Below are 23,818 nucleotides of genomic sequence, written 5' to 3' on the forward strand. Positions count from 1 at the left end.
TAGGAACCAAGGTCTTCCCTAGCTCCAGAACACAAAGCTATTTAAGGAAATAATGTGATCAAGTTTATGTTTTAGAAAGATGTACTAATATATTCTCTGTTTGCCTCTCCAGACCCATTCCTTCCCTTTCCACCCTGGAAGGCCGACATTTATGGACTACATTAACTGAGCTCCCTGGCTCTCACTTTGGTTTTGACCAATAGAAGTCATGGGCAGGAGACTGAAGTGGGGAGGGGAATATGAGGTCAGTATTTATTTTCCTGTTTCCCCTCAAGCCATGGCTCAGCAATGACTGTGTTCCATGACCAATGGCCACAGCTCTTGTCACTTGGCCTCCTACAGCTAGAACTCTCTCTCTCTCTCTCTCTCTCTCTCCTGCTTGCTATTGGGAGGCACTTCTTTCCCTGGCCCCTACAGGTAACTGCTCCCCTTAATTACATGGAGGATAAATTGGAAGGAAAGACTAGAAGCAGGGAGACTACTTAGAAAGTACAGCCATGAACCACAATGATATTCAGTCAATGACAGACCACATATACAACAGTGGTCCCATAGATTATAATGGAGCTGACAAATTCTTATTTCCTAGTGACCTAGTAGCCATCTTAATGTCATAGTGCTGGCCTGAAGTGTCTGCGAGGTGGCCCAGCCTGTCCTACCTGACTTTCCAGTGAGACTCACCTTTGTTCTTCCTTCCCTCCCTCCCTCCCAACCTCCTCCTCCTCCTCTGTCTGTGTCTCCACCTGCCCCTTAGCTTCTGTACCCAGAGGCAGTCCAGGAAGAGCTAGCACCCACAGGCCAAAAGGCACTCCCTCCACAAACACCTTCCTAGGCACCCAGTTATAGTAGAGCCCTGCATTTACTCACAATTTGTGCTGATGCTGGTGTAAATAATCCCACTGCGCTGCCAGTTGTACAAAAGTACAGTACATACTATTAAAACAGTAGGTTATACCATCTAGGTTTGTGTAAGTGCACTCTAGGATGTTTGCAAAATAATGGAATCACATAAGGATGCTGCACATGACTGTACTTGTAGACGGGAAATCACGAGAATCTGACCAAAGCAGTGAATGACAAATCAGAAAAAACTGGAAAGAAATAAGATGCATTTAGAATATATCTAACATAGAATAAAAAAGAAATTGCAACTCATTGGACAAAAGAGCAAAGGAGAAAGTAAGTCCAGGAGGCGCCATTCACAGATACAGGGAGGTGATATCATCTGATTTGCTTTTTTCCCCTGGTTTTATTATCACTCATTTGGAAACCAGTTTTCTTCTTTGAGATATCTCCTATTTTTTTTTTGCAGCACTTACTAGGACCTCACCTAGTCTCGTTTAAGAGACCGTGAAAATTACTGGACATAGGGCTTTATTTTTGAGTAGTAAAAAATTTTAGAGCACCCTTTTTTAATTTTTAAAAAAAGTTTTAAATAGCCCTGTTAAAGTAAAACTGACATAAAATAAACTCCATTTATTTGAAGTATACACTGTGATAAGATATGTACAGCTGTGAAACTATCACCACAAGCAAGATAATTAACATGTACGAGACAACCAAAAGTTTCCTGGTGCTTTTGCAGTCCTTTCACACACCCCTAATTCCATCCTATCCCAGGTTCAGGCAATAACTGATTACTTTCTGCCACTAAAAAGTAGGATGTATTTTCTAGAAATTTGCATCAGCTTTGTATGTTTATATTTACAAATAAAAATATATTTATAAATTTATATCAATAGTACACATGGTTTTTTTCCTGGCTTCTTTCACTCAGCAAAATTATTTCAAGATTTATTCATGTTGTGGTGTGCATTCCTTTAGTGTATGTAGTATTTCTTTGCATAAATATACCACAATTGTTTCTACACAATTGATATATGTTGATATATTGATGGACATTGGGGTTTTGAGGATTTTTACTTATATGGATACATACGTTTGATGAAAGGGATTGTATTTCCACATAAACTAATAATCTTACCACAAAGATTAGCAAATGCTCACACTCTGAGAATAAAATCAAAACATAAGATGAAATAACATTGGCCTCCAAAAAAGCTTTTATTACTCTGTGATATCATGCTTCTGTTTTTAAGTAAACTGAATTTGTGTGCGCTTGGCACTAAGGTTCATGCTAAATAAAAAAAATGAAAAAAAAAACATATTATCCACTTGCCTTAAGGACACAGTAAACAGAATAGATGGTAGCCTCACTATTTCAATTTTATCCCTATATCTAGCATTATATACACACAAAGTACTATATTTGAGAAAAATCATTGTATTCTTTCAATGTGGCATGAAAACAATAGACAAAAACATAAGAATATTATGAAAATAGAGAAAAGGTAGCAATAAAATATGTGTTGAATCAAATTTATAGGCTTCTATAAATTTTCGTGGTCCTAAAGACTGAGAAATCATTTCAATACTAATATTGAATTTCGGTGTAATTTCGCAGTATACTGGACTTCAATGTCGAGACTGCTCTTGATTTCTCTGAAGTTTTGTTCAGGTTTCCAATTCCTGTTGTTGTAATAGTTTTCTGGAGATTATTCTGTAAAAAAAATCATATACATGAGAAAGTCATATTTGTTTTAAATAAGTATTTTCTTCTGTATGATTTCAGAGTGATTTTCTTCTGTGCCTGGCAGGGAATGAAAAACAGTCATTCCTCCAACAGGAAGCCTGGAGAAATATCCAGCTCAGCTATGTGGTCACATGTGGCTTCCTGTTACATTCCAGGAATTGCTCTTGGGTGTAAACAATCATCTTCCAGGGGACAGGTCATGTCTCCATCTGCCTTGGGTATCACTCTAAACTTGTAGAGCATGTAGAATATCTAGCTGTAGCTGTTAAATTAATTCTGATATAGCAGAAAGTCTCCATTAGGTGAATATGTCAAACTTTTTTTAAGCTCATTCTAGTAAGCATAATTCTTTTTTAAATAAGAAGAATGCATTATTAATTGCATTCTATGCATCTTTTACCCCAAATAAAGCATTCTTTGACTTACTGCTTTACCATATTGAAAAGCATGTTTGAAAGAGGAGTTTCCATAAATCTTTCTAAGCTTTCCAGCATTGGCCAACAATAAACATAATAAACAAGGACCTGTCTATAAAAATGCCCACAGCACCATCAGAATATAAGAATATTTAATTTGAGAAATTATTCAAAAATAAAAAACAACCTTCTGAATAACATATATTAGGTTAGTCATGAGTTAGGACTTTGCTGTATAAAGACATAGAAATCTAATATTTAATGACTAGACAGAGATGCAGATAAGACGAGTTAATCCCAAAGTTGATTAAGAGTGTAAACTATGTTGTCCAATATGGGCGCTACTAGCCACATGTGTTTATGTTGAATATAAATGCAAATTAATTAAAATGAAATAAAATTAATATTTCAATTCCTCAGCCACATATCAAGCCTCAATAGCTACAGCATGTATATAAAGCATTTCTATCATCACAGAAAGTTCTACTGGACCAGGACGGTGTACATAATATAATATATAATGAAAGCTTAAAGGAACTAGAATTATTGCTCTTAGAAAAAAATAAGTGACTTTTACAGCATAGGAAATAAGTGACTTTTACAGCATATGAAGAATAGTTATGCTTTTTCATACATTTAAAAAAAATTGAGTGACTCATCTGATTTTTTTAAACTAAATTGATTAGAAGTTTTAACTATCATTACACAGTAGAGAGGCAAAAAACTAGATTTTGTGGAACCTTAAGCTTATATAATTTGGGAGACAGTTTTAAGAAAAAGAAAAACAAACCTGGCACTTAAGAACGTTTTTATAGAATGGTAAAGAAGAAATCATAAAAAAATTACAAATTATTAAAAACTGACAAATATCACAAATATCAAAAATTCAAAAAACAGTGTTTTTATTGACTTTCTAACACTTTTATATTCCTTACATTTTGCCTCTTTATATGACAATGGTCCAATATCGTTTTACAGAGAATAGAGAAACAATTCAATCTTTCTTCTACATTGTCATTTAAAATTTTCTTACTGTTGAAATTAAGATGGGCAAAAATATACGACTTCACACAAACATACACTATTTTTAGTACTCGCAGGTTTATGATCTAAAAACAGATATCCTAAGAAGTTCGCCGTTGTGTGATTCCAACAAAAAGGAAAATATACATGATGCATTAATAATTTTATATGCTTCATTTTCAAGTGTTTCTTATAGAGGAGAATTTCTATTTTGACTAAATGTTAGTAAGAACCAATTCCCTGCTTATAATTTACGGGTCTGAAAAATGGAAGACTTTTCTACAGATTAGCTTTGGGCTCCAAACACTTCAACATTTATTTGTTCTCATTTCCCATCTATATGGCAAGTGCCATGGGACACTTATATCATCTTAAAATGTCTGACCCTAAATCTTTATTTCATGACACCAGGTAAGTCACCAGTGAGTAGTATATAGGAATATTCCTGGAAACGATTCTACTGTTATGTAGCAACAATTGACTACATAAACAAGTGACTGTGAACCATAAAAAAAGTATGTTCCACTACACACAAATTAAATGTATCCAATACTCACCTTCCTTTCAGCTGAATCCCAAAAATGCCCATAGCAATTCTACCATCATCACTAAGGAAAAACATGGCAGAGAGTGCATATGAATACAAAGTGATAGCAGTTTAACTGACCGCAATTAAAATGACTTACTTTTGCAATTTAACAAAAATATATAACCATGTGACACAATGCCAGGATCCCACCCAGGGCCTTGGAAGGGATCTATGCATTGTAAATCCATCCTGATGAAGGACACATTCTTCACCGACACACTTGGTAATAAAGGTTGAAATATAAAGATTTTGATTAAATATAAGATAGATTTCCTGACCTGTTTTCTGAATGCTGAGATTATATGACCTAACAGATATAGACTCACAAATTCAATATTCAAAAAACGTTTTGTTTTTTTTTTAGTTCCTTTGCCTTTGTTTAATATATACTGCCACAAGATAAGTGGTAGCTTCTAAAATCTTTATGGTCTGATATTCACATTTCTGTAATGTAAGATATCTGGGAGAGGGTCAAAGTGATACATATCTACATTAAATAATTCTTTATATCAGAGAAACATAGCCATTACTGAGTGAAGCATATTTTAAAGAAGTAAATTTTAAAAGAAACTGAATGGAACACTAACCATCCATTTTACTTATCCTCAATTATTATTGATGCTGTACTGAATGCTTGTTCTATCCTTTGCTAAGAACAGAACAGTTTTTTCCACTCTTTCTGTTGTCAGGTAACATACAGAACTCTAGTGTTATGTGGCTACAAAAAATATTGGTTTTATCCTTTCTAAAAAGAGATAGTCAACGTTTTCTCATTTCCTTTTTCTTTCCCAGTCCCATATGACACACACAAAACAGCTACTCCTGGAGAATGGTGGGTAGATATCAAAAAACAATCTCATCAGCATTCTCCTCTCTCCAGACTTTCTATACTGGTTAAATAGAAAGACCACAGATATCACTCTCCCCCAATTAAAATTTCAGCAATTATTCTCCCTCAATTAAGTTTTCTTTCCGACAATTGCTGTTTAAATTTACATCGCTTAGAGTATATCATTCTAAATGTCTTCATTCCTCCACCCTAAAATTACCAAATTAATAACTTAGCCCCATTCATTTGTTTCTATGGCAACCATCAAACAGTGGAACAGACACATCTGCTCCTTGATAAACTCACCTTGTGAACATAGCACATAGTTAAAATTTTAGGTTTATAACAGAACTTTAAACAGATGCATTGTATCAGAGCACATTATGTTCCCTAAAAAGTGACAAGTGGTTCCTCATTAATTGAAAAAGATTACTAGCTAAGACTGAACTTTTACAAAGTATGATTTGTAAAGATGGTTTTAAAATCAATAAATATTTCTTCAGTAACCATAAGCACTGCGCATAGAGACTACAAAAATAACTAGACCCTTTTCCTATAGAAGACTGAAATCTAGTGGAAGAAAAGGACATGAAAGTTCCTTTAGGTAATAATAAAGTATTAAACTGATAATAACTGCAAAAGTCAGAAAAATTTGCCAAAAATATAATTGTTATATGACTGTTCTCGGATTTAGAGAAATGATCCAAAGGAAAGGGTTCAAGTTACAGATTTGGAGGTGAATAGTATAACACTAGCTAAAGCAAAGAGGCAAGAAAGGAGAGGACATTTTGAAAGAGAAAGGTGATCCTCTTTATTTCTGGACCAAAGTTAGCATGGAGAAATAATCAGAAGAATTTTTAAATAAGTGCTCAGAACCAGAATATAGATATGGGGCTTGAATTCAAGTTAAGTCTTTGATTCTATAGATAATGCAAATTCAATAGGAAAAAAACTTATAGAGTAATGAAGCAATGAGTACAATATTTTAAGATAAGTAATCTGACAATGCTATCAACATCATACCAAATATAGAGAAAAGATCAGAAGCAAAGAAATTTGTTCTATTATTAGAATCCCATATGTTAAAACATTTTCGAGTTCTGGAAAAAATGTATTTAGTACTAAGGAAATATTTTTTACTTATTAAATCATATGAAATAGCATGTTATTTAAGAATGTTATGTCTGTATACATGTGATGAAGTTGATCTATGGTTTTCTTACTAGTGGAATCCTAATCATTTTATTAATATTGTAATATATAAATGATTTACTGAGTGCTTCCTATGTATCTAGAACAATGCCAACTGGTTTCTGTTAATTTCTTTGTTATTTCATGCTTACAACACCTTCTTATTTTTAGTAGAGGAAATTTAAGCCTAAAAGTGACCACTTCCCCAAAGCTACACAATTAGTAAATGGCAGAGCAAGCATTTGAACTCAGCCTGGCTCATTCAGAAGTTGGCACTCTGACCGCTATACTATTCTGTCGTATAGAATAAGATTTATTATAGAATAAATTAAGAATTTCACAATCTTTCTATTTATTCTAGAACTAATTTTATATACTGAAAAGTATCAGTTTCTTTAAATGGTATAGGAATTCCCCAGAGAATACTCTGTGTCTAGCTGTGTTTGCATGGTATACAGTATTTGGATATGAGCCTTTTTCATATTTATTCACTATACTTCACATACTAATTCAAATGTATTCATAGAACACCGGCAATATCCTAGACACTAAATGCTAGAGATTAAAAAAAAAAAAAGATATGACCACATTCTTCTTCTTAATAGCTTACTTTCTGATGGAGAAAATAAGATTGTAAATAAGTACATTAGAATATCTGAAATAAAAAATTTACTAGATGGTCTCAAGAGCAGATTTGAGATAATTAGCAAACTTAAAAATACGTCCATTGAGATTATCCAGTCTGAGGAACAGAAAGTGAAAATAATTTTTAAAATGATAAAGACTCGCATAACTGTTGGACACCATCAAGCATGCCAGCACATGCATAATGAATGCCCAGAAGGATAAGACAGAGAGAAACAGGCAGAAAAAAAATATCTGAAGAAATAATGGCTGAAAACATCCCGAATTTGAAAAAAACATTAACCTACAAATATAAGAATCTCAAAAGCTCAAAGTAGGATAAACTCAGAGATCTATACCTAGACACATCATACTCAAATTATCAAAAGACAAAGAGAGAATCTTAAAAAGCAGCATCAGAGAAACAACTCATCGCGTACAAGGGATCCTTGGTAAGATCAACAGCTAACTTCTCATCAGAAATTATGAAGCCACAAACCTTCATAATATTTAAAGTGCTGGAAGAAAAAAGACTATGAAATGGGTTATAGATTCAGCAAAACAAATACTCAAAAGCCAAAGGAGAAATTAAGGCACTCCCAGGAAAGCAAAAAATAAAAGGATTTGTTGCTAGCAGACTATCCTTACAAGAAATACCTTCAGACTGAAAACAAACAAACAAACAAACATTAGACTAACTCTAATCCACACAAAGAAAGAAAGAGCACTGATAAAAGTAACTATATAAGTAAATATAAAAGACAATATCAATGTATTTGGGTTTTTTCTTTTTTTTGTCTCTCATCATGCTTAAAAAACTACATAAACAATAATTATGAAACTGTGTTGATGGACTTATAATGTATAATGATGTGATTTCAATGAAAATAATAACACAAGGGAGGGAAGAACAAATGGAGCAATATGAGAGGACAGTTTTTATACAGTATTGAAATTAAATGCATATTAATCTAAACTAAATTGTTATAAATTAAGGTGATAATTGTAATCTGCACTTTCTCATATATATATGACAAAGCAATGAAAATAGTTATATTAGAAAATATCTATATAACACAAAAGAAGACACTAATAGAAGAAACGAGGAACAAAAGAAGACACTATTAGAAGAAACAAGGAACAAAAGAGACCTAATACAGAATTGAAGAGATAAATAGGCAATTCAACAATAATAATGCAAACTTCAACACCCCGCTTTCTACAATGGATAGAACATGCAGAGACATGATCTAGTCACAATTCCCATTCCACTAAATGTTTAAATAAGAATTAATGACAATCATTAACAAACACATCCAAAAAAATCGAAGAGAAGGTAACATTTCACAATACATTCAATGAGGTTAGGAATATCCTCATACAAAATCAGAGGATGTCGTTTAAAAAAATAAAATTAAGAAAAATTCCATTTCAATATCATCGAAAGAATTAATTTAGGAATAAATTTAAGAAAAGAAATGTAAAAACTATAGTGAAAATAACTAAATAAATTGAAAGACACCTTGCTTAAGGATGGAAAACTTACTAAACTTACTATTGTTAACATGGCAACACTCCTCTCAAATAATCTAAAGATTTAATGCAATCCCTATCAAAGTCCCAAATAGCTTTCTTACAGAAATCGGCAAGCTGATCCTAAAATTCATGGAAATGCAAGGGATCCAGAATAGCCAAAACAACCTTGAAAAGGATGAATAAAAACTAAGACTCAGACTTCCCAATTTCAAAACTTACTATAAAGCTGCAGTAATCTAGACAGTATGGTACTGGCAAAAGGATAGAAATAGATCAGTGGAATAGAATGAGACTCTACAAATAAATTCTTACAGTTCAGTCAATTGACTTTCGACAAGGGTGGCACAACAATTCAATGACAAAAGAATAGTGTTTCAACAAATGGTGCTGGATATACGCATGCAAAACAATGAAGTTGGACCCATACCTTACAACACATACAAACATTAACTCAAAATGGAGAAAATATCTAAATGTAAGACCTAAAGATACAAAAATCATAGATAAAAACAAACCTTTACTCACCGCAATGGATGATGTCTTAGCCTGTTCAGACTGCCATAACACAATACCACAGTAGGTGACTCAAATAACAAAAATTTCTTCTCTCACAGTTCTGGAAGCTAGAAGTCACAGAGCAATGTGCTGGCATATTTGGTTCCTGGTGAGAGTTCTCTTCCTGGTTCCTAAAGAGCCATCTTCTTGACGTGTCTTCACAAGTGGGGAGAGAGAGAAAGAAGCTCTCTGGTATTTCTTCTCATAGGGACACTAAATCCTATTGTATCAGAACTCCACTCTAATGACCTTATTTAACCTTAATTACTTCCTTAGAGGCTCCATTTCAAATACAGTCACACTGGGGGGTAGGGCTTCAACATATGGATTGGGAGACATAAAACATTCAGTCTATTATAGACAGCATCCTCTATTGGATTCCTCTCCTCTGTTTCACATTCCTGGTTCCTTACTCTTGCTCCCTAAGATCACTTTCCAAATAAACTATCATACAAGTAGACCAAGTGTGCTCTTGGGGGAACCCAAGCTAAGAATTACTTCCAGAAATTTCCATAGCATTCTTGTCTATAATGGCATCATCATCATCATAATTAATAATAATAATAGAAATGAAAATGAACACAATAATGAAAAAATAAATTATGGTATATACATAATGAAATTAAGCATAGAGTTAAAATGACATAAGAAATAAATCACAAAAATATTTATACAGTATAATTCCATTTATATAGAGTTCAAAAACAAACAAAACTCAACAATATGCTGTTTCTGTTTCAGAGATATGTTTAGACATAGCAAGGCTATACAGAAAATTAAAGAAATGATAAATATACCATTCAGTGTTTAACCTTGAGGATAAAGAAAGAGAGCTTCAAAGTTACTTATAATGTATTTCCTAAGCTGGAATGTGGGTACATGGCTGTTTGTTTTACAATATTTTTGCATCATGCATATATCTTTACACCATATATATATCATATTTATAGCTTTATATGAATGCATGATATATTTATTAGATATTATAATAAAAGTAATTAATTTTTAAAAAACAAAAATATTAGCTTGAAGAGTAGGTTTTTAAAATGTAGGCTTTGTTAAATGATAAACTCATTTAATTTTTCAAAAATGAAGCAGCAAAGTTGTTTTTTACTATCAGCATTTTTAAATTCAACTGGGGAAAATCCTAAGAGAAAAAGTGTTTCTTCCCTGAGCAGCATACATTTTGAAATTTACTGATAGGGAAACATCTGCCAAGAATAAATTTCAAGAGGGAATAAATTTTATAATTTTATAATCAAGATGGCTGCCAAACTTTAGTGACTGAAGCTCTAAACCAAGAGGCAGCAGATTTAAGGTGCTTTTTTTCTTAACCTTCATGTTCCATTTTGCTAACTGGAGACAAGCCAATACCTTGAGATGACTCAATTTTTCACTCTATAAGACGAAGACAATACTTGCCATCTTCCCCATAGAGGTTATGAGGATTAATCCATCCAAAAAGCATTTCAAGGTCCCTGTAATAAATATTAAAACTATATATAAAATTTGTTGTATTTTTTAAGTGTGAACTTGCAAGACTGGTTACCTTGAAACTGTTTATTCTCTAAGAAATAGGCCTGTAGTTTATCTTATGACACTAAATATGTGGCTCAATCTTAGTGATTTATGGTCTTGAATAACTAGATTTCCCATTGACATCATTAATTAAAAGAGTTTACAGCAGCTTTCCATTTAATATTTTCACATGTATTTCCTCTTCCCAAAATATGAATAAAATTTTAAGTATGGAAGCTGGTTACTACTTAATCCTAGACACTCTCACATTAGTCGCACAGGATGGGTGGTATAGTTGGTTTAAAATCTAGAAATTTAAATGGTATGTAAAATGTAGACATAGATATTTATCTCAAGAATGTCCCTGACCTAGCCAAGGATTTTTTTCCCTTAATTAATAATTATGTTATTCCTCAAAAAATTAAAAATAGAACTACCATATAATCCAGCAATATCATTTCTGGGTATTTATTTGAAGAAAACAAAAACACTAATTCAAAGAGATATATGCACCCCTATATTCATTTCAGCATTGTTTACAATAGCCAAGACATGGAAGCAACCTAAGTGTTTATTTATAGATGGATAGATAAAGAGGATGTGGTACATATATGTCATGGAATACTACTCTGCCATAGAAAAGAATGAAATCTTGCCATTTGAGACAACATGGATGAACCTAGAGGGTATTATGCTAAGTGAAATAAGTCAGACAAATACAAATACCATAAGATTTCATTTATATGTGGAATCCAAAAAGAAACAAAACAAATGACCAAACAAAACAAGACAGAAACAGACTCCTAGATATAGGAAACAAACTGGTGGTTACCGGCGGGGAAGATTGGGGGGAGAGATCGAGGGGGAAGGAAGAAATAGGTGAAGGGCATTAAGAGTTACAAACTTCCAGTTATAAAATAAATAACTCATGGGAATGTAATGTACAGTATAGAGAATATAGCCAATAATATTGTAATAACTTTATGGTGACAGATGGTAACTAGACTTACTGTGAAGATCATTTCATAATGTATATAAATATTGAATCACTATGGTGTATACATGAAACTAAAAGGATATTGTATGCAATTATATGTCAATAAAAAAGGATTGAAGTAAAATGAAATAGACTTGAATAGGGTGAAAATCATGTTATTAACATCATAGTTTGCTGATTAAATACTGGTTACATATTAGCACTTACGTATTATATTAGTTTTAGGAAGAAAATACCTTTTAACAATTCCTGTTCGTCTCCTCTAAATTTCATAATTTCTATTCATGATATTATAAAAGTATTTTTACTTTTGAGATTTAAAACATTGAAAAATAGCTCCATGTCTCAAGCCACTGCAGCTTCAGAGTTAGGAGGCATCAGTTTAGCTTTTAGAGACACCGAAGTATCAGCCTTTTTCTTTCAATTTGCGGTTTAACAGCATTTCTGAATATCACTTAACAAACTCACTTTCCTTTCCATTCAACTTCCCCTATTCATGTTTTTATTCATTTATTTATTCATTCAGCAGATATTTATGCCTATCTGCCATGTGTAGCAGCTTTGCTAAGTGAAGAGATACAAATAAAACATTGTCACTGCTTTCAAAGAAATTCATTGTCTAATAGGTAAGAAGAAATATATGAATTTAATTCAATATGAATTTTTTAAGTCGACAGTTCAAAAGAAAACCAAAGGCATTTTTGTGGCATCCATATGTGAATTATCATGTCAAACCCCTACTTTAAACCTCTCCGTGGCTTCCATAATTTTTAGGAGGCACTTGAACTCGGTGCACATGACCATATGAACATCCCTGGACTACCTTTGCCAGGAAAGCCCTCTCCTGTGGCCACAATGACTTCTCACAGCCCAAGTTATGCCAGGCCTCTCTTCTTTTCCTATGCTGTGCCCTCTGCTTGGCATGCCCGTTTGTACTTTCTCTTTTGCTAGATAATTCTTATTCTTTGGGTCTGAACTTAGGAGACTTCTCTGGAAAGCCATCTCTAACTCCTTATGTTTATTTACATCCCTCTCCTCTTTGCTCCCGTGGAATTGTGTACATATCTTATAGCGTTTATATTTCCCTTTAATTTATTTCCTGATAGACTATTCAGTTCTTGAAAGCAACTATCTTCGACCCTATTATCTACAACAACGCTTTCTTTCATAATATCTACCTTGTAATCTCAGCTGATTTAACATCTTATAAAATGAATAAATAAATATACCTGTATATAAAGATACAGGTGGAAGATAACAGAAAGTATAAGAACACACAGAAAAAGCACACAACATAAAACATGTATGAATTGGGGCAGAGAGCACAGAGGTGAAAGTTCCTCCACAGAGGTAGTGCTTCCTGTGCCAAGCTTAGAAGGGTAGTTAAGGATAAGCCAGGCACAGTGAAAGAGCGGGGAATGTGTTGATATGAACAAGTGTCTTCACGCTGAGGAAACATCACGCAATATGGCACACAAGTGAAAGTGAGAGTATCCAGTTCTCCCAGGTAGATTGACCTTTTGCTGCTCCTTTAAAAACAAGACAGAACTGCCTACCCACAGCCAAATGTGGAGTGTGAGGTAGTTACATTTTCCCTTTGGTACTACCTACTATTAGGTTATAACCGTTTGTGGGTCTAGGTTAGATGTTCCTCACCTCCCCTCATTATTTCTTTCCTTCCTTCTTTGCCTCTCTTTACCTGGCTCTCTGCTTCTCTACCACTCTCTCCTCCTGTTTCCATCTTCCTTTTCTTATAGTCCCCATCTCTGTTAAAATAATGGCTGATTATAAGCATTTTTGCCCTCAAATTTCAGAACTTTTTTGGACCTTAAAGATTATCCCGCCCAACTCCATTCTATAGAAGAGGCATATGGGAATCAAAACAGAACAGACTCTTCTAATTTCTTACAGTAATTGTTCTTAGTGTTAAAGCAAAAATACAGGACCCAGTCTCCTAATTTCTCATGTAATAGCTTTAGATTCTATTCTGTCAAGCTGCTACGACCCTACTGGATTTTAGGAATCTGTTGAAGCCCAGAAGAATAGTTTTAAAGCTCTGATTCCTCACAGCATGACAACAGATTTTCTCAATATGGATGGTGATATTGACTTCCTGGAGATTGAAATCATAGGAATGTGGGAAACAACATTATTTTAACATTATAAATGTAGAGCATGAATATTTCCTTTATGTAAAATATTATATATTTTACATCAAAGCACAATATATGTAGCAGAGTGAAAAATTAACTGTATTGATGGCTGGCATAGGCATTCATCTTAGGAATTCTGTATTTGATGGAGTGGCCCAGGTCATGTGAAATGAGGAGAAGATTAGCATGTGGAGTTAGCAAGACGTTTGAGAAACTACCTCATACTTCAAGACCTCTTAGCTTTTCAGTAAAATTATTAAACTCTTGAAATGTTTTGTGTAGAATGATCTTTGGTGTAAACTAATGAATGACAGGCCTGTTTGCTCAAGCTAGTTTAAATCACAAGTAAGGAGGAATTCACTATGGCAGCTGCTACTAATACCTGTTAGCATAATAACCATGTGCTCTTCTTCTTAATTAACAGAACTTTTTTTTTAAGGTTAAATGTGTCCAGGTACACAACATACAACAATGAAATATAACTGAAAAACTGCTGGCGATTTGGCTTTCATTCTATAAGTGACTCTTCAGCTCTTCCTTCTATTTTTTTCCTACTAAAAGTGTAGTCGGGAGACTGAAGGTGAAACAGCCATCTTGCAACCAGGAGGATAAAAGCTGTATGTTGAGGACAGAGGAACAGAAAGAAGAAAAGAGGTGGAGACAATGACGACGCTGTAAAGTTAGACCGAGGAAAATAATCCCTAACTTGACTGAGTCACTGCTGTTGCGTTTCTGTTACACACTGCTACGAGCAAGTGTGTAACAGATTGATACACACTTGTATCAACAGATTGATACACACTATGTATCAACAGATTGATACATACTAATTGATACACACACAAATATATAGGAGAAAGGAGAGACAGGACCACAAGGAAGTAAGCTGGAGGGGAATTTGTACAAATCATGGAGAGGCCTTTGAATTCTCAAAAAACCATGAATTAGAAAATACAAATAAATTACACCCAAAATCTGAGGAAAATGCAAATTCCAGTGTATATCTTTGCAGCATGGTCTAACAAGGATTTCAGTTTTAACTATATCTATATTTATCCTAAGACTTGGATATATCTAAGCAAACGTATTAGGAGGTGGTACTAGGAGGTAGGAATGGCAGGAGTCTATAGTCCAAGAAGACTTCTAGAGAACTCATTCTTAGAGGAGAAAACATAGAGGTGTAGAAAATTATTTCAAGGATAAAGGATTGTTGTCAGAGGGAAAAAAATGATACATAGTATTTTTATATTAGATTGTTCTCTGGCCAAATGCCCAAAGACTCCTGCCTGAGTCCCAGGACAAGAAGGCTGCAAAAGGAAAGAGTAAAACTAAAATGAGCTTTCTCTAAATACCCTCCTGTGATAGCTATCACTGCAGTGATGGCAAAAAGATTGGTGTTAGTGACAGGCATTGCAATGACAATTTCAGTAGTCTCAAGTTCAGCTATTAGACATTTTGGATCAGAGTTCTGAATTTCCCCTACACATAGCATGACCACTGACACTACCTGTGGTAAGTAGAATTCTAAAGATGTCCCCTTAGCAAAGATTCCCATCAATAGGTTATTCAAACATGAATCTAGGTTACTGCTGTGAAGGAACTCTGCATATGGAATTAAGGTCCCTAATCAGCTGACTTTAAAATAGGGTTGACTCAATGTAGTTACATGAAATCTCAAAAGCCAAAGAGAAAGGTAGAAGAATAAAGCAAGAGAGTTGAAAGAGAAGAGGAAGTCAAAGAGATTCAAACTATGAGAAGGACCTGATTTGCCTTTGCTGGCTTGAATGATGGAGGGTTTTGAACCAGCAAATGCAGGCAGTCTGTAGAAGCTGTGAATGACCCCCACTGCCAGCCAGCAAGGGAAAAGAATCTCAATCTTCTGGCCATCTAGAACTAAATATTCCCAAAAAACTCCATTAAGAAATGCAGCTTCCCTCCCCGATAAGAAAAAGCTAAAGGAGTTCATCACCGGCAAATCAGTATTTCAAGAAATGTTAAAGGGACCTCTTTAAGAAGAAGAAGGGGAGGAAAAACCTATAAATATGAATAATAAAATGGCAATAACTTTTTAGATACCTATCAATAATCACTATAAATGTAAATGGATTAAATGCTCTAATTGAAAGACATAGAGTAGCTAAATAGATAAGAAAAGAAGACCATACGTATATTATCTACAAGAAACCCACTTTAGATCAAAAGACACACACAGACTGAAAGTGAAGAAATGGAAAAAGATATTTCATGCAAATGGAAATGAAAAAAAAAGCTGGAGTAATAATACTTATATCAAACAAAATAGACTTTAAAAGAAAGGCTATAATAAGACACAAAAAAGGACATTTTATAATAACAAAGGAATCAATCCAACAAGAGGATCTAACCCTAGTAAACATTTATGCACTCAACATAGGAGCATCTAATTATATAAAGTAAATATTGACTGACATAAAAGGAAAGATCAACAGCCATACAGTTATAATAGGGAAATTTACCATCTCATTGATACCAAGGGACAGATCTTCCAGACAGAAAATCAACAAGAAAACAGCAGCCTAAAATGACACATTAGACGAGATGGATTTAATTGATATTTTTAGAGCATTTCACCCCAAGCAGCAGAACATACATTCTTTTCAAGTGCACATGGAACATTTTCTAAGATAAGACCACATGTTAGGCCACAAAACAAGTCTCAATAAATTTAAGATTGAAATCATATCACGTGTCTCCTCCTACCACTATGCTATGAAACTAGAAATCAACTACAAGAAAAAAATCTAAAAAACATATAAACACTTGGAGGCTAAAAACATACTACTAAACAATGAATGTGTTAACAATGAGATCAAAGAAGAAATCAAAAGATACTTGAGAAAAATGAAAATGAAAACACAACATAAATCTATGGAACACAGCAAAAGTAGTCCTAAGAGGTTGATTCATAGCAATACAGGCCTGTCTCAAGAAGCAAAAAAAATCTCAAATAAATAATCTAAACTTACATCTAAAGGAACTTGAAAAAGAACAACCAACAAAGCCCAAAGTGAGTAGAAGGAAGGAAATAATAGAGATCTGAGGAGAAATAAATGAAATAGTGTCAATAAAACAATACAAAAGATCAATGAAACCAAGCTCATTCTTTGAAAAGATAAACAATATCAGTAAACCTTTAACCTGATCCATCAAGGAAAAAGAGAGAGGACCCAAGTAAATAAAATCAGAGATGAAAAAGGAGAGTGACAATTGACTCTACAGAAATACAAAGGATTATAAGAAAATATTATGAACAATTATATGCTAACAAATTGGACAACCTGGAAGAAATGCATAAATTCTTAGAAACATTCAATCTTCCTAGACCAAATCAAGAAGAAACAGAAAATATGAACAGACCTATTACTACTAACGAAATCGAATCAAAAAACGCCCAACAAACAGAAGTCCTTGACTTGATGTGAATTTTACCAAATATTCAAAGAAGAATTAATGATTACCATTCTGAAACTACTCCAAAAAATTCAAGAGGAAGGAAGGCTCCCAAGCTCATTTACAAGACCACTTGATTCTAAAACCAGAAAAAGACATTACAAAAAAAAAAAAAATTATAGACCAATATCCCTGATGAACACAGATGCAAAAATCCTCAACAAAATATTACCAAACTGAATTTAGCAAGACATTAAAAAGATCATACACTATGATCAAGTTGGATTTATTCCTGAGATGCAAAGGTGGTTCAATAGTCACAAATCGATTAACATAACATACCACATGAACAAAATGAAGGATAACAATCATATGATCATGTCAAAGAAGGAATAGGGGGAACACACCTCAACATAATAAAGGTCATATTATGACAAACCTACAGCTAACATCATACTCAATGGGGAAATGCTAAAAGCACTTTCCTTAAGATCAAGAATAAGACAAGGATGTCCACCTTTGCTGCTTTTATTCAACATAATATTGGATATCCTAGCCACGGCCATCAGACAAGAAAAAGAAATAAAAGGCAATTATTTCTCCATACCTCTACTAAACTCCCATCTCTTAGGGCAAAATCATACTGTTATTTTCTTGTTTGTCTACTTCTATTCCTCTAGCCAAGTCTTCTCATTTTTTTTTTCTATTTTGATACAAAAATTCTGACACCTTTTCTTTAAAATAGTAACAGTTTGTTTTCTAATAGCTTTGCAAGAACAATGGTTGCGTTTGATTATTGCTAAGGCCATTTTGCACAACAAGCATGTATTATTCTGCTCAGACTGTCCTAGCAAAATACTACAGATGGGTGATTTAAACAACAGACATTTATTTTCTCACAATTCTAAAAGCTAGAAGTCCAAGATCAAGGTACAGCAAAGTTGGCTTCTGGTGAGACTTAATTTTCTGTCTTACAGATACCCACCTTCTCTCTGTGTCCTCACATGGCCTTTTCTCTGCAAAGCACAGGGAACGAGAGAGCTTTTTGGTATTTCTTCCTCTACTTGAAGGACCCCGGTCCTATGGGTTTAGGGTCGCATGCTTATGACTTCATTCATTTAAATTTAATTATCTCTATAAAGGCTCTATCTCCGAATGCAATTACATTGGGGAGCTAGGGCTCAACATAGGAATTTCGAAGGAACACTTAGTCTATATCAGGACAATAAGGTCTAGCCTTACTTGCATCTCAAGTATTAAGAGTTACACTTAAAATAGGCATGTAGAAGTTGTGCTCTTGGCAGCTTTGATGTTTTTTTTACCTTGGATATATTCATGGCTCCTTACTATCAAGTTCACTGGGGATAACTGTAGAGACTGTGTTATTTCTCTTTCAACTTTCCGTGATTTAAAGTTTGATGTTTTTCTATCTTTTGTAATTTTATTGCTTTCACATTTGTCTTTAATTCATGTTCCAGTGGAAATTATTGAAAAGTCTGTTCTGAAAAAAAACAAAAAACAAAAAAGAAATCACAAAACTGAAACTACTGTTTCTATTTTTTAAAAAATATATTTCTTTAAGTGAATAGTATCGAGGTTGAGAAAATTTTGCTTTACCTTAAGTCTGTAGGAACAATATGTAGTCCCTGCTCTAGCTCTGCTGCATTTGGGAAAGGCAGTCAGCTGAGGGGTCAGGAACTTCACCATCTCGGCAGGGATCTGCATCAACCAAAAATACAGGTTCCTTCACTACCTCTCTGCACAAGTAATGCAGTTCTAAATCAAAGCCCCACAGAATGCATAAACCAAAGGCATATTTGGAGAAAGACTTCCAAAAATATTTAAAATATTAATTCACTTTTCCTGTGAATTAATTGTAATCTAGATATTGACTATGCTATTTCTGAAGTCTCTGATCAATTTAAAAAGAATAAATTTCAACCCTGATATTATTTCAACAGGTACTTTATAAACACCCTTACTGTGAGAGAAGTGAAAGTTACCATTATTAACCTCAGGAAAAAATATTGTAAAAATAGCCATTCTCCCTATATTCTTATCAACCGATACCAGCTAATATTGAACATCTAGAATTTTTAAGTTGATATTTCAAATAATATAATTAGGTCTGGTCTTCAACCTAATTTACCCCTTAAACTGTATTATTTATCCTTTTTTTTTCTTACTCGCATAGTCACTCTGGAGATGTAAAAAGGAATTTCTATTTTACTCTTCAATCAACACTTTCTGGAACCATTTTGTTTCATTCTTAAATCTGTATGGTAAGTACCCCCAAAAAGCTTTAAGCCAATAATCCTTGCTTTGGATTTGTGATTATCAAGATAATGTTCTACAAAAAAAATCACAGACATAATTTCAAATCAGAATCCCAGATGATAACACAATGACCATTTAAATCAGAGGTTAGCAATTTTTTTCCTATAAGTCCAGATAGTAACTATTTTAGGCTTTGTGGGTCATAAGGTCTTTTCTGTCATAACTACATAACTTTGTCACAGTAGCACAAGAGCACCCATAGACAATAGGAGTGGGTAAGGCTGTGTTCTAATAAATCTTTATTTACAAAAATAAACCCAAGTGGTGGCTGGATTTAACCCATGGCTTTAGTTTGTGTAGCCTTGATTTAATCAAAGTGTGTTTCCGGTACCAGCAGCATTAACAGCATCTAATAGCTTGTTAGAACACAAATTCTTATATCACACCCTGGATGCACTGAGTCAGAAACTCTGGGGATGAGGTTGCAATCTGTGTTGTAACTAGCCTTCCATGTGATTCTAAAGTTTGAGCACTAGTTAGTTGTACTATTAATATTATACAGTAATATAAATTTTCATTACCATGACAGGTTTGCTTATATAACATTGGTTGCAACCTATTAAAAGCAGTGATGCTTTCCAATTTTATAAGAACCATATAGCATTTTTATAACATTATACAAATTGAGCCAGGATGTTGTATTCATGAATAATGAGCTCTTACACACTAAGACCTTAGCATATTCCTCTTTCTGTACTCTATTCCAAGCAGCACATAGTAGGTGCTCAAAAAAAACTTTTTGAAAACTAAATGAAAAATAAGAAAATATGAAAAATAATGTACTTATTGATTTTCCTCAGAAGTATAGATGGACAAAGAAATTGATTAACTGTGCTTACTGCAATTCTTTTGCTTTCTAAATATTGAATGAATAAATGAATGACTAAAAGAGGGGGTAAGAAAAAGTCAGATTTTTCAGTGAATGTTAAAATAATATTCTCTATGCCTAAATAATTTATAAGTGTCAGAAATGGGAACATTCATAACTTCAAGCACTGACAGACATTATGGAATAAAAGTCAAAGGTTTATATTCTTCCTTCTAGTTTGAAATTTCTCATGATTCTCTGTCTCCAAAAAGTGAAAACAAGGTACTTGGAAGTAAGAAAAATTTCCAAAATGTAAGTGCAATTTTGGGATAAAGTTACTAAGGGAAAACAAAGTGAATAGTTCCTCAAAACAGTAGGTACTTTCTTCATATGCACCCTCGCCTCCCACTCCTAAACTGCATCCTCCCTAAGCCAAACCTAACCCCTTAAGGGTGCCCCATGGAAACAGGCTGGAATCAGTACAGACATGGTAAATCTATGTCTTCTAGTAGAGGGCATTTTTCAGCTTGTTTGGGACAAGTATCAATCTAGCAAATGTCAATGACAGAATGTTTTCAGAAATCAGGGTCTCTAGAAATTCTCTATAAAGAAGCAACTTTAAGTGCTGCAGAATTTACCTGTTAGTTTTTTCTTCCTATTTTCCTAACAGTTATTACTTTGTAACACTGCGATGGCATATAGTAGGTATTTAATCAATATCTGTTAAAAGAATGTGTGAATCCACAACACATATATTTTATGTTATTTATATACCATATATTACATATTAAATATCCATCAGTGGCTTCATATATAATAATTATAAAAAACTAGACACCGTAATAAAAATACTGTTCATCTATCTTTGGAATTTTGGGCATGTATCTATCTTTATAACATTACCCAGCAAGGATATCAGCAAAGTGGTGAAGTAGGATATACTAGCCTTTGTTCTACCACATAAAACAAAAATTAAAGATCTAGTCATGAACAAAAATAGCCCTGGAAGGGCTCAATAGTCCAATTAAGGGCCTACTGCAACAGAGTAAAGCAAAAATTGGAGAATAACTTTACATAAAGTATCACTGGGGAAATTGATCCAAATAGCCTACGCAATCTTGAGAAAGAACAAAACTGTAGGCATCACACTTCTAGATTTCAAACTGTACAACAAAGCTATAATAATCAAAACAGTGTGGTACTAGCATTGAAAGAGACAGATAGACCAATGGAACCGAATAGATAGCCCAGCAAGAAATTCATGTGTATATGGTCAATTAATCTTTAACAAGAGTGCAAGAATACACAATGGAGAAAGGATAGTCTCTTCAATAAATAATGCTGGGAAAACTGGATATTTACATGCAAAAAAAAAAAAATGAAACTGGACCCCTATTTTAAACCACCAACAAAAATTAACTCAAAACAGATTAAAGACTTACATGTAAGACCTGAATCTATAAAACTCAAAGAAGAAAACATTGGGGAAAGGATCCTTGACATTGGTCTCATAAGGATTTTTTTGGATATGACATCAAAAGGACAAACAACAAAATAAAAAAAAAACAAATAAGTAGACTACATAAAACTAAAAAGTTTCTGCACAGCAAAAAAAAAAAATCAACAAAATGGAAAGGCAACTTACAAAATAGGAGAAAATTTTTTGTAAACCACTGATACGGGGTTAATATCTAAAATGTATAAGGTACTCATATAACTCAGTAGCAAAAATAATAATAATCTGATTTAAAAATGGGCAGAGGACCTAAATAGACATTTTTCCAGAGATATATAAATGGCCAACAGCTACTGAAAAAATGGTCAAGATCACTAATCTTCAGAAAAACAGAAATCAAAATCAAAATGAGATAGACATCACCTCATACATATTAGGATGACTATTATCAAAAAGTCAAGAGAACTAATGTTGGAAAAACATGGAGAAAGGGAACACTTGTACATCATTAATAGGAATGTAAATTGATACAGCCACTATGGAACACAATATGAGAGTTCCTCAAAAAGTCAAAAATAGAGCTACCACATGATCTGGCAATTCCACTTCTCTAACTGAAAAAAATGAAATCAGTATCTCAAGGAGACATTTGTACTCCCACGTTCATTGAAGCAGTATTCACAATAGCCATGACGTAGAAACGACACAAGTCTGTTGACAAATGAATGAATAAAGAAAATGTGATATGTATATACTATCGATATATTATGTGATATAATATATGAAATGTTATTCATCCATAAAAAAAGAAGTCCTGCCATTTGTAACAACATGGATCAACATGGAAAACATTAGGCTAAATGAAATAAGCTAGGCAGAGGAAGACAAATGGAATCATTTATATTTATCTAAAAAAAAAAAAAAAAAAATCAAGCTCATAGAAATAGAGAGTAGAATGGTGATTTCCAGAAACTGGAGGGAAGGAAAAATGAGTAACTGTTGGTCAAAGTGTGCAAATTTTTAATTATAAAATGAATAAGTTTATAAAATGAAAGAATTAAATGCTCCAATCAAAATTAAGATGGCTGAAGAGATAAGAAAACAAGACCCTTGCATATGCTGTCTATAAGAGACTCACTTCAGATGAAAAAACACACACAGACTGAAAGTAAAAAAAATCTGGGTTAGCAATACTTAGACAAAATAGACTTTATTATTTTATTTTATTTTATTTTATTTTTTTGGTGAGGCAACCCTTGGTTGACCTCACAGATTATAAGGAACTTGTCAGTTTACAATCCCTTAATTTTTTACTTTTTATGCTTACAGCACCTGGTCTTCTCAGGTGGTCTTCCATCCAAGTACTAACCAGGCCTGACCCTGCTTAGTTTCCAAGATCAGATGGGATTGGGCTTGTTCAGAGTAGCATGGCTATAGATTAGACAAAATAGATTTTAAAACGAAGGCAAACAAGAGGCAAAGAAGGACCCAGAAATCTCACTTCAGGGTATTTATCTGAATACATTCAAAATACTTCTTTGAAGGGACATGTGCATCCATATGCTCATTGCAGAATTATTTACAACAGCCAAGATATGGAGGCAGCCTGGATGTCCATCAGTGGAAAGAGGTGGTACATATATACAATGGAACATTACTCAGCCAAATAAATAAATACATACATAAATAAAGTCTTGCCATCTGCAACAACATGGATGGATGATGTAGAGGGTATTGCACTGTGTGGAGTAAGTCAGATAGAGA

The 23,818-nt window shown here is 33.6% G+C and overlaps 1 long non-coding RNA gene and 1 pseudogene across 1 annotated transcript; both read right to left on the bottom strand.

Moving 5' to 3' along the window:
- Window positions 1-2,044: 2,044 nt before the first annotated feature.
- LOC120582211 (uncharacterized) lies at window positions 2,045-9,579 on the bottom strand. The gene is made up of 3 exons (XR_005647502.1): window positions 9,317-9,579; window positions 4,590-4,640; window positions 2,045-2,560 (listed from the first exon to the last, which is right to left on the bottom strand). It is a non-coding gene; the product is annotated as an uncharacterized LOC120582211 (long non-coding RNA).
- A 13,795-nt stretch (window positions 9,580-23,374) lies between these two features.
- On the bottom strand, window positions 23,375-23,493 carry LOC120582769 (uncharacterized; annotated as a pseudogene).
- Window positions 23,494-23,818: the final 325 nt, after the last annotated feature.

This window comes from Pteropus medius, unplaced genomic scaffold, assembly GCF_902729225.1.
Source record: "Pteropus medius unplaced genomic scaffold, Ma_sr-lr_union100, whole genome shotgun sequence".
In the NCBI taxonomy this organism is placed as follows: Eukaryota; Metazoa; Chordata; class Mammalia; order Chiroptera; family Pteropodidae; genus Pteropus; species Pteropus medius.